This window comes from Tachyglossus aculeatus, chromosome 3 (genome assembly GCF_015852505.1).
Source record: "Tachyglossus aculeatus isolate mTacAcu1 chromosome 3, mTacAcu1.pri, whole genome shotgun sequence".
Taxonomy (NCBI): Eukaryota; Metazoa; Chordata; class Mammalia; order Monotremata; family Tachyglossidae; genus Tachyglossus; species Tachyglossus aculeatus.
In genome coordinates, this window is record NC_052068.1 from 34,840,768 (window position 1) to 34,853,924 (window position 13,157).

Consider the following 13,157-nt stretch of genomic DNA (forward strand, 5'->3'; position numbering starts at 1 on the left):
TTAGATTTTCTCCCCCATCCTCCCTCTCCAGTCTCTCATGGTTAAAATGGTTTTTCCATTTTCCCACAGCCCTCTTTCCACTTCTGATGAAGTACCACACTGTAGGAGGTAAACTGAGCGAGTGCCATAAAGGAGCCAGGCATGCACAGGCCTAGAAGTCAGAAGGATGTGGGTTCTAATCCCAACTCTGCCACTTGTCTGCTGTATGACCTTGGGCAAGTCACTTCACTTCTCTGTGCTTCAGTTACATATCCGTAAAATGGGGATTAAGAATGGGAGCCCCAGTCTATGGGGCCATGTTCAACCCGATTCGCTTGTATCTACCCTAGCACTTAGTACAGTGCCTGACACATAGTATGCACTTGAAAAATGCCACAATTATTATTTTATTATCCTCATCAATGGTATTCATTGGGTGTTTATTGTGGGCAGAGCACCATATTAAGCATTTGGGAGAGTACAATGTAAATAGATTGTAAAGAGGAAACAGGATGTCAACTTTCAAACCCCTTAAAGTGCCATTTACTGGCAACTTGAAACGTTGTACGCTGAGCAGAACCTGAGGAGGATGCAGGATTCAGACAATACTACTCAGATGGTTTACCACTCTCCAAAACTCCAAGGGCCACAGTCCCCTGAAGAGCTGGTTCATTACCTAGGAATCTTGTCTTATCTTTTGCTTTCTAGTTGTCTCCGAGCCATAGCGACTCCACGGACGCAGCTCTCCACTCTCCATCTGCGATCCATAGAGGTTTCTTCCTACCTCACTTCACTTCTCTCCTTCTCCAGCCCAGTCCGCACACTCCGCTCCTCTGGTACTAACCTTCTCACTGTGCCTCCGTCTCACCTGTCCTGCCATCGAGCCCTGACCCACGTCCTACCTCTGGCCTGGAGGAATGTCCTCCCTCCTCAAATACGCCAACAAGTCATTCTTCCCCCCTTCAAAGCCTTACGGAAGACTCATCTCCTCCAAGAGGCCTTCCCAGACTAAGCCCCACTTTTCCTCAGCTCGACTCGGCCCCTTTGCTCTTCCCCACTTCTCCCCACCCCACAGCACTTATGTATACATGCATACATCTGTAATTCTATTTATTTATATTGATGCCTGTTTACTTGTTTTGATGTGTATATATCTATAATTCTATTTATACTGATGCTTGTTTACTTGTTTGGATGTCTGTCTAGACTGTAAGCCTGTTCTAGGCAGGGATCAATCAATCAATCAATCAGTTGTATTTATTGAATGCTTACTGAGTGCAGAGCACTGTACTAAGTGCTTGGGAAGTACAAGTTGGCAACATATAGAGACAGTCCCTACCCAACAGTGGGCTCACAGTCTAGAAGGGGGTGACAGAGAACAAAACAAAGCATATTAACAAAATAAAATAAATAGAATAGATAGGTACAAGTAAAATAAATAAATAAATAGAGTAATAAATATGTACAAGCATATATACGTATATAAAGGTGCTGTGGGGAAGGGAAGGAGGTAAGGCAGGGGGGATGGAGAGGGGGAGGAGGGAGAGAGGAAGGAGGGGGCTCAGTCTGGTAAGGCCTCCTGGAGGAGGTGAGCTCTCAGTAGGGCCTTGAAGGGAGGAAGAGAGCTAGCCTGGCGGATGGGCAGAGGGAGGGCATTCCAGGCCAGGGGGATGGTCTCTCTTTATTGCTGAATTGTACTTTCCAAGCGCTTAGTACAGTGCTCTACACACAGTAAGTGCTTAATAAATATGATTGAATGAATGAATGAATGAATGAAAGTTCTGAGTAACTCCGCCTCAAAATCAAAGACCCTCATTATGGGTAGTCCATTTGCCCTCCAATAAGCCTTACTTCTAGCTCAGGTAATTGGATTTTCTTAGCAAATGCCCAGATAGCAAGGTGCTTTGGCAGCTACTTCTATCAAGTGGGGAGTATGAGGACTTTTTTTCTTTTTTTTCTCTTAAGAGAGTTTAGAAAAAACATAAAGAGTGCTTTACATTAGCATGAGAATTATTAATTGAGAAGAGGTGTGGCCTAATGGATAGAGCAGAGGCCTAGGAGTCAGAAGGACCTGGGTTCTAATCCTGGCTCCGCCACTTGTCTGCTTTGTGACCTTGGGCACGTCACTTAACTTCTCTAGGCCTCAGTTCCCTCATCTGTAAAGTGGGGATTAAGACTGTGAGCCCCACGTGGGACAGGGACTATCTTATCTTTTGTTTACCCCAGGGCTTAGTGCCTCCTACATAGTAAGGGCTAAAGAAATACCATTTAAAAAATGGGCTCCTTCTGCTCCTGGGAAGATTGTCAGTTATTTTTATACCTAGGGAGCTTTGTCCTGTATCAAAATAAAGGGACCCAAGGTGGAATGGCTGACATTTTGGGCAGGGAATGTGTCTATTATATTGTTATATTGTACTCTCCCATGCGCTTAGGACAGTGAGCCCACTGTTGGGTAGGGACCGTCTCTATATGTTGCCAACTTGTACTTCCCAAGTGCTTAGTACAGTGCTCTGCACACAGTAAGCGCTCAATAAATATGAATGAATGAACGAATGACAGTGATGATGATGATGATGGTATTTGTTAAATGCTTACTATGTGCAAAGCACTGTTTTAAGTGCTGGGCACTGAGAAGCAGCTTGGCTCAGTGGAAAGAGCGTAGGCTTTGGAGTCAGAGGTCATGGGTTCAAATCCCGGCTCCACCAATTGTCGGCTGTATGACTTTGGGCAAGTCACTTCACTTCTCTGGGCCTCAGTTTCCTCATCTGTAAAATGGGAATTAAGACTGTGAGCCCCCTTGGGACAACCGGATCACTTTGTAACCTCCCCAGTGCTTAGAACAGTGCTTTGCACATAGTAAGTACTTAATAAATGCCGTGCTTAGAACAGTGCTTTGCACATACTAAGTGCTTCATAAATGCCTTTATTATTATTATTATTATTATTATTATTATCATTATTATTCTAAGCACTGGACACAGTAGGCACTCAAGAAAGACTATTGACTGACTGACTGACTGACAACTTTGTCCTTGAACAATCAGGTTTCTTCCTTAAGGAGTCTTAAGATGTCTTTCTTTGGAGCCTACCTTCTCTCAGCCACAACAGCCCTGGCCTCCTTGTCTCTGCCCATTGAAGAAGAAAGATCACCGGGCAATGATGCTATCCTCTTAAGACCCAATACGTCTAATTGTACTGCCAGGAAGGAGAAGTGTGGAATGATGATTTATAACTCTTGGCCCAAATTCAGATTAAACCACTTGAAAAATATTAATTATCTGAGGTCACTTTCTAATTTACCAAGGCCTTTCTCTGGAATTCTTTAAAGGGAAAGGGTTGGGGGGAGCGCATGCATGAGAGGTATTAGATCAGCTTCCAAACCCCCTCAGTGACATATAAACAAGAGCTGTGAATGTGTACAAACACATTGCTGGAAATAAAGAGATGGAGAGGAAAATTACCTGGCTCGTATCTGTGGATGCACACATTAAGTTCAGATTTTGCCTCCAGCCTGGAACTATCTTCCCCTTCATAGCTGACAGGCCATCACTTTTCCCCTTCAAAGCCGTATTCAAATCACATCTAGGGAAGCAGCATGGCCTAGTGGATAGAGCCCAATCTTGGGTCTCAGAAGGTCATGGGTTCTAATCCCCACTTGTCTGCCATGTGAGAGAAGCAGTGTGGCTCAGTGGAAATCAATCAATCAGTCAGTCGTATTTATTGAGCGCTTACTGTGTGCAGAGCACTGTACTAAGCACTTGGGAAGTACAAGTTGGCAACATATAGAGACAGTCTCCCTACCCAACAGTGGGCTCACAGTCTAAAAGGGGAAGACAGAGAACAAAACCAAACATACTAACAAAATAAAATAAATAGAATAGATATGTACAAGTAAAATAAATAAATAAATAGAGTAATAAATATGTACAAACATATATACATATATACAGGTGCTGTGGGGAAGCGAAGGAGGTAAGAGGAGGGGGATGGAGAGGGGGACGAGGGGGAGAGGAAGGATGGGGCTCAGTCTGGGAAGGCCTCCTGGAGGAGGTGAGCTCTCAGTAGGGCCTTGAAGGGAGGAAGAGAGCTAGCTTGGCGGATGGGGTGGAAAGAGCATGGGCTTTGGAGTCAGAGGTCATGATTTCAAATTCCAGCTCCGCCAATTGTCAGCTGTATGACTTTAGGCAAGTCTTAACTTCTCTGACTTAACTTCTCTGTGCCTCAGTTCCCTCAACTGTAAAATGGGAATGAAGACTGTGAGCCCCCCGTGGGGCAACCTGATCACCTTGTATCCCCCCAGCGCTTAGAACAGTGCTTTGCACATAATAAGTGCTTAACAAATACCATCATTATTATTATCATTATTATTATGTGACCTTGGGCAAGTCACTTCACTTCTCTGTGCCTCAGTTCCCTCATCTGTAGAATGGGGATGAAGACTGTGAGCCCCCCGTGGGGCAACCTAATCACCTTGTATCCCTTCAGTGCTTAGAACAGTGCTTAGCACATAATAAGTGCTTAACAAATACCATTATTATTATTATTATGTGACCTTGGGCAAATCACTTCACTTCTCTGTGCCTCAGTTCCCTCATCTGTAGAATAGGGATTAAGACTGTGAGCCCTGTGTGGGACAGGGACTGTGTCCAACCCGATTATCTTGTATCTGCTGTTGCACTTAGAATGGTGCCTGGTACACAGTAAGCACTTAACAAATACCATAATTAGTCATTATTTTTAGCTCCTCCAAGAGGTCCTCCCTGATTAATTTCCTTCATTTTCCCTACTCCCTCTCCCTATTGTGTCAACCTTGCACTTGGATTTTTACCCTTTATTCACACCACCCTCAGTCCCTTAGAACCTACCTATTACCTATCCATAATTTATTTTAATCTCAGTCTTCCCCTCTAGACTGTAAGGTTTTATGCGCAGAGAATGGGTCTTCTTACTCTTTTATATTATACTCTTCCAAGCACTTAGTATAGAGGTCTGCACACAGTAAGTGCTCAGTAAATAGGATTGATTGATTGATTGATTGATTGATACCTTTTCCCTGTGTCAAAGCCAGGGAAATACAGCCTTTCTAGGCACTATTTAAATTCCCACTGACAAGTCTCGAATAGCCAGCCTTTTTAAGGCTGTGGGAAAGGGAAGCAGGATGAAGGAGAAGGTTTGCACTGAGAACATTATTAATAAATCAATCAATCAGTCAATGGTATTAATTGAGCCCTTACTGTCAGCAGAGAACTATATTTAGTGCTTGGAAATGAGGTTGTGGGTTCTAACCCTAGCTCCGCCACTTGTTAGCTGTGTGACTTCGGGCAAGTCACTTCACTTCTCTGTGCCTCAGTTACCTCATCTGTAAAATGGGGATTAAGACTGTGATCCCTATGTGGGACATCCTGATTACCTTCTATCTACCCCAGCTCTTAGAACAGTGTTTGGCACATAGTAAGGACTTAAAAAATATTATTATTATTATTACTATTATTATAGTACAACAAAGTTGGTAGACTTGATTCCTTGCCCACAAGGAGCTTACAGTCTACAGTGAGAGGCAGACATTTAGATAAATTACAGTTAGGGGACGGACCAGAGTTTTAAGATATGAATATAAGGGCTTTGTGGTTGAGTTGGGTTTCAAAGTGCCTAAGGAGTACCTGGTCAAGTGCATAGTCAATACTGAGGGGAGGGAGGATAAAGGAAAGGAAATTTTAGTCAGGGAATGAATCTCATCCTCCCTCCTCCACCTTTCCCAACCAGCCAAATCTGGTGCTCATGTGGTCTGCTAGCAATCAATATTTTTAATTACTTACATGATTGACTAATAAAAAACCCCCACCGACTAATTGATTTTGCAATCAGACAAAAGCCTCCTTTCTGAAGAGACAATTTTTCATTGAAACTGGTATTTTATTACTTCTGACTGGTCTGAGGAGAAAGGAGAGAGGAAGAGGAGGAGGAAGAGAAGCAGGAGGAGGAAGAGGAAAGGAAGGAGGAGGAGGAAGAGGAGGAGAAGGAGCAGCAGCAGGAGGAGGAGAATGTGAACTTGTTCAGTGAGTAATCACAGAAGAGATTCCCTGATTAGTGACCTGGCTCCCTTTGGTCAGCATGAAGGGACTTTTGTCTCAGACTGCAGCTCTTTGCTCAGAAAGGGGGTGATGAGATCCCAGACTTCTTCCAACTGGTCATCTCTCCTTCCCTTCCCTCACCCCCATAGTTAAGCTCAAATAGCAGAGCCATAACTAAATGCTGCTGGCTTAGTGACACCAGATTGTAAGTTCTTCCATCAGACTGTAAGTTCTTTGAAGGCAGGGACCACAGCTTTTATGATTATTGTCTGTTCCCAAGTATCTAACACAGGGCACAGAGTAGTCACTCCCTCGGGGCTGTGGTTGCTGACAATGATGATGATTTAGTGGAAATCTGAGAGAGAGAACAAAACCGGGAAAGAAAACAAACAAAATCAAGGCTACTAACCGCAAAATAGGTCTGCTCTGTTGAAGGCCAGGGTCGTCCTGATTTATTATTAGATAGCCGAGCAGCGTGGCTCTGTGGGAAGAGCACGGGCTTGGGAGTCGGAGGAAGGTGTTCTAATCCCGACTCCGCCACTTGTCTGCTGTGTGACCTTGGGCAAGTCACTTTACTTCTCTGGCCTTCAGTTACCTCATCTGTAAAATGGGGATTGAAAGTGTGAGCCCCATGTGGGACAACCTAATTACCCTGTATCCACCCCAGGGCTTAGAACAGTGCTTGGCACATGGTAAATGCTTAACAAGTACCATAATTATTATTATTACTATCTAACAAAATGATTTCATTCATTCATTCAATCATATTTATTGAGCGCTTACTGAGTGCAAAGCACTGTACTAAGCACTCGAGAGAGTACACTCTAACAATAAGCAGACACATTCCCTGACCATAACAAGCTTACAGTCTAGAGGAGGAGACAGACATTAACATAAATAAATAAATAAATTACAGATCTCTACATAAATGCTATGGGGCTGGGAGGGGAGATGAATAGAAGGAGCAAGTGTGACACAGGTGACACAGAAGTGAGTGGAAGAAGAGGAAAGGAAAGGAGAAAAAAGCTCTCCATCACCTTGCCCCCTTCTACCTCACCTCCCTTCTCTCCTTCTACAGCCCAGCCTGCACACTTCGCTCCTCTGCCGCTAACCTTTTCACTGTGCCTCATTTTCTCCTGTCCCACCGTCGACCCCTGGCCCATGTCCTACCTCTTGTCTGGAATGCCGTCCCTCATCACATCCGCCAAACTAGCTCTCTTCTCCTCTTCAAAGACCTACTGAGAGCTCACCTCCTCCAGGAGGCCTTCCCAGACTGAGCCCCCCATTTTCCTCTGCTCTTCTCCCCTCCCCATTACCCCTACTCCCTCTCTCTGCTCTACCCCCTTCCCCTCCCCACAACACTTGTGTATATTTGTACATATTTATTATTCTATTTATTTTATTAATGAGGTGTATATATCTATAATTCTATTTATTTTGATGGTATTAATGCCTGCCTACTTGCTTTGTTTTGTTCTCTGTCTCCCCGTTTTAGACTTTGAGCCTGTTATTGAATAGGGATTGTCTGTACCTGTTGCCAAATTGTACTTTCCAAGTGTTTAGTACAGTGCTCTGCACACAGTAAGTGCACAATAAATATGACTGATTGAACAAATGAAAGGAGGGCTTAGTCTGGAAAGGCTTCTTGGAAGAGCTGTGCTTTGTTAAAGTACCAAGACTTTAGACCCCTTTTCAGAACCCAGGCATTAAATGTTTACTCAGGAAAATGAATAATCTGCCTAAAAAGTGCTTTGAGCCTCCCCAAGATGGGTTCTAAATAAATATGAAGCTTCATGATCACCATCCGATGGTCATCATTATTATTATTAATCGTTATTAGAAAGGAGGGGAGCATTACAGCTTGGGCTTTTACCTGGGACCTGAGTAGAAGAAGAAAGAGATGAGATTTCCTGTGCTCTTATCTCCTAACAAGTTGCACTGTGCACCCAAAACATGAACATTTTGAATAATGTGTAAGACTCAAAGCAGAAGCAGCATGGTGTAGTGGCTAGAGCATGGGCCTGGGAATCAAAAGGCCATGAGTTCTAATTCTGGCTCCACCACTCATCTGTTGTGGGATCTTGTTCAAATCATTTCACTTGGCTGGGCCTCAGTTACCTCATCCATAAAATGGGGATTGAGACAGGGAGCCCCTTATGGGACAGGGACTGTGTCCAACCTGACTTGCTCGTAGCTACTCCAGTGCTTAGTACAGTGCTTGGCACATAGTAAGCCCTTAACGAATGTCACAATTAAAGGGACAGAGCTTGCTAAGGAAGATCTTTTCCTTTCCGTGTGTGTGTTTGTGTTGCAGGCAGACACTCTTACTGGTTAAGACTTCCTGGGGCAATAACAACATCCTTTGGCAGAAAAAATCCTGAAATCCCTTTTCCTTAATGACAAAGGTGTTATCTCCTTCATTTTCAATTCGGTAATGCAGATATTTACAATGATGGGAGTTGTTGCAATGTGTAAGGATTGCCTGAAAGCCATCTGAAGCAGTCCGGACAACAATTTCATCCTGTTAGACTTGGTCCCTGGCCACACGTCCTGGTAAACCTACCAGTCTGCTCAAGTGATAGCTTCTGCCAGAGATTCTGGCAACTCTGTGCTGCCCCTCTCCCTACTTGTAGCTTCATATGAAAGAAAAAATTATACAGTACTCATCTTCTTCACGCCCAGACCCTGATAGAATGGAGCAAGTCTCAGATCAGAGATCTCTGATTGGGGTTGGAGCCAACTTCATGGAAACTGCTTCTGTCTTGGTAAGGATCATCCTTAATCAGAGAGTATTTCTAATTAGTCAGAAACCACCCCTGGTCGGTAGGAGGAGGTCCCCATTTGGAGACAATCCCTGATTGATCAGAAACCCTCCTAGTCGAAGAGGGAGCGGTTCCAGATTATGGGGGTTGGGGACTGGGAAATTCTGAAATGTAGCCTGTCCTCCAGATGAATCTAAGTGATAAGAGAACTTCCTGGGCAGACACTGTGGATGGAAGGACAGTGGAATGTGCCTCTGAAACAGTAGCTATGTCTCCACAGCACTCCCTTGCCAGATACAGGGGCTACAGGGCTGAATCTACTCTATCTAAAAATGGGGATTTCCAATGGTAAACCCCCTGCAATGAATAGACTCAGACAATAGCTCTTCACTAAAAAAATTGTTGATGATAAGAGATGGAGCCTCCCATGACAGATGAGCCTCAGTCCTGAGACCTAGAACCTGCATTGAGTAATTGATTATAATGTTGGCATTAATAATGATAATAATAATAATAGCTGTGGTATTTGTTAAGCACTTACTATGTGCCAGGGTCTGTAATAAGCATTGGGGTGGATGCAAGCAAATCAAGTTGGACTGTGTCCCACGTGGGGCTCGCAGTCGTGATCCCCATTTTACAGATGAGATAACAGGCACAGAGAAGTGAAATGACTTCCCCAAGGTCACAGAGCAGGGAAGTGACAGAGCTGGGAATAAAACCCATGACGTCCATGCTCTATCCACTGCACCATGCTGCTTCTTCACTAGAGAATCACTTGCATTCTCTCATCCCTGCAAGTGATGTTCCCCGTGGGGCATGGTGTGCCACAAGGGAATAGGGGAGAGCCTGGGGTTTTTGATAATGTGAATGATGCCACTTGGGTACTAGTTACTGCTCTGAAGCAGTGATTTTCTAAATGGTTCCCAAATGCCCCACAGAGTTAATGGCTTCACTTCCTCCTAACACAATCTGGAAGAGGCTCCTACTCCTCCGTGCTTGTGGCCTGAGTCTCCTGAGTGGTTTAGGGCCACCCGGCGGAAACCACAGGGGCAGAGAAATGGAAAGATGAAGGAAGGCAAATTGCGTCCAGTCATCAGCCCGGGCTGTGTGAATCAAGCATTTAAGGGGAAGGGTCTAATGAAAAAAATAAGTGTGGTATTTGTTAAGTGCTTACTATGGGCCAGGCACTGGGGTGGATATGAGCAAATTGGACTGGACACAGTCCCTGTCCTACGTGGGGCTCACAGTCTCAGCCCCATTTTACAGATGAGGTAACTGAGGCACAGAAGTGAAGTGACTTGTCCAGGCCACAAAGCAGACAAGTGGTGGATCAGGATTAGAACCCATGACCTTCTATCAAGACAATGTCTAGTTGGGTTTCCGTATCTTATCTAGATGGAGAGTTCTGCCAGATGCAGTAGCCACTATAGCTACGTGGCCAGGATGGTGATCCCCAAAACCCCACCCCAACCCATGAATTATTTCGGAGTACCATAATTCACAACTTTGCTCTGCCACTAAGGCCAAATGCAGACTGGCCTCGAAATATTCCAAACACTGATCTGCTACTTACCAGAATTCAGATGGAGCGTACAATGGTTCTCAATTCCGAATTTCCATCTACATTGTTCCTTCACTAGGAAATCCTTGGCTTAAGCTCAACACTTTACATCTTTGGTCTTAATGGAGAGAACTTTCGATAATGGGTCCTCCAAGGGGGTTTCTGCTCACCTACCACTGGAGGTAAGGGGCACCTCACCACAACCCCTTAGCTTTGAGGGCTCAGATGCTTCTCTTCTGGGCAAGGAAATATATTTCTGTTCATTGTTGCATTCTACTCTCTCAAGTGCTTAGTACAGTGTTCAGCACACAATAAGTGCTCAATAAATACGATTGACCGACTGACTGACTTTCAAGAACTCACTGAATCTTCTCTGGGCTTCTACACTCAGGGAATAGCATTGTTCAATTTGCAGTCCTTTTAAAGGAAATAAGACAAAAAACATGGTGCCATAGCCCTAGTTAAAGAGATCCAAAAAGTTTGTATATCAAAAGAATGGTGGGCAGATGAGGAAAGAATCCCTGAGTGCCCAGTGATTCTTCCTACCTCATATGTTCACTGACTTCATTCATTCATTGTCATATTTATTGAGCACTTACTGTTCAAAGCACTGCACAAAGTGCTTGGGAGAGTGCAGTATAACAACAAACAGGCACATTCCTGCCCACAACAAGCTAACAATCTAGCGGGGACTTCTAGAAGCAGGGTGGTCTAGTGGAAAGAACAGGGTCCTGGGAATCAGAGGACCTGCATTCTTGCTGCTGGTTCTGCCACTTGTCTGCTGTGCAACCTTGGAAAAGTTACTTCACTTCTCTGTGCCTCAGTTACCTCATTTCCAACGTGGGGATTCACTATTTGTTCTCCCTCCTAAGACTGTGAGCCCCAAGTGGGACCTTGTGATCTTGTACTTACCCCAGTGCTTAGTACAGTGCTTGGCACATAGAAATAATAATGATGACATTTATCAAGTGCTTACTCCCTCCTAAGACTGTGAGCCCCAAGTGGGACGTTACAATCTTGTACATATCCCAGTGCTTAGTACAGTGCTTGGAACATAGAAATAGTAATGATGGCATTTATTAAGTGCTTACTCTGTGCAAAGCACTGTTCTAAGCGCTGGGGAGGTTGCAAGGTGATCAGGTTGTCCCATAGGGGGCTTACAGTCTTAATCCCCATTTTACAGATGAGGTAACTGAGGCACAGAGAAGTTAAGTGACTTGCCCAAAGTCACACAGCTGACAATTGGCAGAGCTGGAATTTGAACCCATGACCTCTGACTCCAAAGCCTGTGTCCTTTCCACTGAGCATTATTATTATTATTATTATTATCATTATTATTCTAAAGTAGTTTTTACATATTGGGAGTGGTGTGAGGAGGGGAAGGAGCAAGGGGAGGGACCCTAATGTCTCTCAGATTCCAGACAATCCTTTATTGATCTAGAAGTAAAAAACAATCATTACACATATTGCACAAGGGAATGTGATTAATTAACTGTGGTATTTGTTAAGTGCTCACTTTGTGCCAGGCACTGTACTAAGCGCTGGGGTAGACACAATTTAGTCAGGATGGACACAGTCCCTGTCCCACGGTGGGGGTCACAATATCAATCCCCATCTTATAGATGAGGAAACAGGCACAGAGAAGTAAAGTGACTTCCCCAAATTACACAGCGGACAAGTGGCAGATCTGGGATTAAAATCCATGACCTTCTGACTCCTAATCCCATGCTCTATCCACTCGGCCATGATGAGGTGTAATATAGTAGTTTCATGCATTTCTGTGGAAATCTGCCTGACCCCCCTCTTTGTTCCAGACCTTCCAGGTTCCTTAAACCGGGATGGTCTACTTGGAAGCCACGGGAACTGATGGCAGGAGCTGAGGTGGGAGGGAGGCTGGACATTTAAGATAGAAATACCAGACTAAAGGCGTCCAGTGCAGTAGCAATACCTGACAGGGGACAAAACATTAGCTAATAATCAGACCGTGCAGTATAAAAGCACCAAATGGCCATGCTGTCCTTGAGGGAAGAAGGGAACAAACCTGGAATTACCAAACTTAGGCTTGTCACCCACATTCTAATTGGTGTATCCCTGGTGCTAGCCTCTCTGTCAGGAAGGGACCGGTTAAACACCTTGGGGATACTGTCCCGTTGATGTGCCACTGAGACTCCCAGCAACAAGCATGAAGTGTGAAGAGGTTAGTAAGCCTTGATGTTGCCTTGAAGTCATCTTTCTAGCTATACCACACCTTCCACTGCCACTTCAAGATTTCCATGTCACGTCAGCCCTTGCGGACTCAACACCCTCCCCTGCCCCCGCAACCCAATATGTATGTACAAATCTTTAAACTCGCTTGCTTCCCCCTACTTGTTGTTTATTTTAGTATCTGTTTCCCCGGCTATCCCCTCTCAGGATCGCACCTAGAGAGTTTCCAGTACTCTACCAGTCTCGGCTACTGGAGGGAGAGTCAAGCAGAGGCATATCCATTCCGTTCATAGCTTGGGCAGTGGCTAGCAAGTGGAAGACAATCTGCTACAAGTCAAAACTCACCCATGCGGGGCAGAAGCAGCAGGAGAGAGAGTAAGGGCAGAGACTCAAGTTGACCACACGGAAGAAGGCAATGGTAAGCCACTTCCAAATTTTTACCAAGAAAATTCTGGGGCTACACTACCAGAATGATTGCAGGTGGAGTTGAGGCATTCAGGGAGAAATGTATCCATGGAGTCGCTATGGTTGGAGACAACTCAACAGTTTAAGACAAGACCCCAGCTATATTGTAAGCTC

General features: G+C 44.6%; 1 non-coding gene across 1 annotated transcript; it reads left to right on the forward strand.

The window, feature by feature from the left end:
• Nucleotides 1-12,775: 12,775 nt before the first annotated feature.
• On the forward strand, nucleotides 12,776-12,913 carry LOC119926102. Its single transcript, XR_005450012.1, has one exon. It is a non-coding gene; the product is annotated as a small nucleolar RNA SNORA7 (small nucleolar RNA).
• Nucleotides 12,914-13,157: the final 244 nt, after the last annotated feature.